Genomic DNA, 1,759 nt, shown 5'->3' with positions numbered 1-1,759 from the left:
ATATATATACAATTTTAGTAATATATATAAATTATTAATTACATTTTTAAATTTTATTTTTTTGAAATATGCAAATGCTGTATGATAACATATCTTTCGTATAACACAAAAGAAAAAATCATGATAAAATTTTATAATACAACAAAGTATGCTGTATAAGATTAAAATAAAAATCTGATAATTATATTATTATAAATATATTGTTTACGATACTTTTTATTCCTTCGTATATATTTATATATTTTTCTATTATTTACAATTATATTTATTTTATATTTAACTTTAATATGTTACTGTACAATAACAAAAAGGAATGAACGTCGAGTGCCTATTATAGCGATGCTTGGTTCTAATTATTTGAAGACGATTCTAATTTGGATACAATGCATCGCATGCTCATTTTGCGCGCAGACTGGCTGTGTCTGTTTGTATTTTAGAAACATTACATAAAATTTCTTAATTGCAATCAGTGATGTAGGTATCTATAGATATATATACATATATCTAGATAATATTTCTAAATACCTTTTGTGTATCTGCGTATTTAACTAATTACAATTTCTTAACTCCGTAAGTGTAACTATAGTTATGTTTTACTTTGTATCTTATTAAAATGTATTTAAAATAATATTTTAGATACATTTTAAGAGGCACTCAATTAATTATATGATCTAAGCAGAAATCAATCATTCAGTCAATGGGCGAGTTCATAAGAAATTATGTTATAGAAGGTAAGTTTTCCGTTTAGCCGTTAGCAACTTTCAAATTTAATGGGCCATTGAGTGAAGCCAGAGAGAAATCGTGAAATTGATTCTTAGACGATTGCAAAAATTTTAGTAAAGATGAAAAATAAGAATAAACTTGGATATTTTATATTATACGTATATGACAATATATATTGTCATATAATAAACTGTATGTGAAACTATAAAATAATTTTGCTTAAGAATAATAAAGGAAATGAGAACTTTATGTAAAAATTAAAAACAATTATTTAAAAAAAAATTATAACATTCGAATCAATTACATTAATTCGAAGTCAAAGTTGAATTGATTTCGCAATTACTATCTTCTCTAATAACTTATTTTCTTGAGTTCCTGTTATTTTGTAGTATTATATAATTCTGTCAACTTTATAAATATTTTATACAACTAAATTCAATATTAATTTAACACAAGGAAATGTTCTTTTAATTCAACATGCTTTTAATTTATCATTATACATTCGTAAGTCAAATCGATACGTTATTGTTACAAATAAAAAGATTAAAATGAAATTAATAACAAATAGGGTTGAATTAACTATTTATATTTATATTTATGACTATTTATATTTGTGACAGCCTGTGATACATGCATTTAATTGACTCAATCTATATTAGAAGCATAATTTTTTGACTTTGCGATCTGTTCACTTTTTATATTTCTTTAAGATAAAAAAAAATAGAATTTGAATTAAATTTTACATAACATTATCTTAAAGCTTATTGAATTCTCTTCAAAATAATCTATTATTTTTTAAAGTTCTGCCCATAGAGTAGTTCTAGTATTTACCAAAAGTGAACTCATAATAAGGGCGAAAGTATAATAAGAAGCGTAAAATATCACTTTTCTATATTTTGACAATGTATAATAAATGGAATATTGCCGCGATTATTAAAAACCATATAGAAGGAAAAATTAATTAATTTAAAAACATTCAATTTTTATGTTTTATTATAATAATTTTTACACATCTATGTATATATTAAATTATTAA

The sequence above is a fragment of the Atta colombica genome, unplaced genomic scaffold (genome assembly GCF_001594045.1).
Source record: "Atta colombica isolate Treedump-2 unplaced genomic scaffold, Acol1.0 scaffold203, whole genome shotgun sequence".
NCBI classification, from domain to species: domain Eukaryota; kingdom Metazoa; phylum Arthropoda; class Insecta; order Hymenoptera; family Formicidae; genus Atta; species Atta colombica.
Note: the sequence above shows the minus strand (reverse complement) of the source record.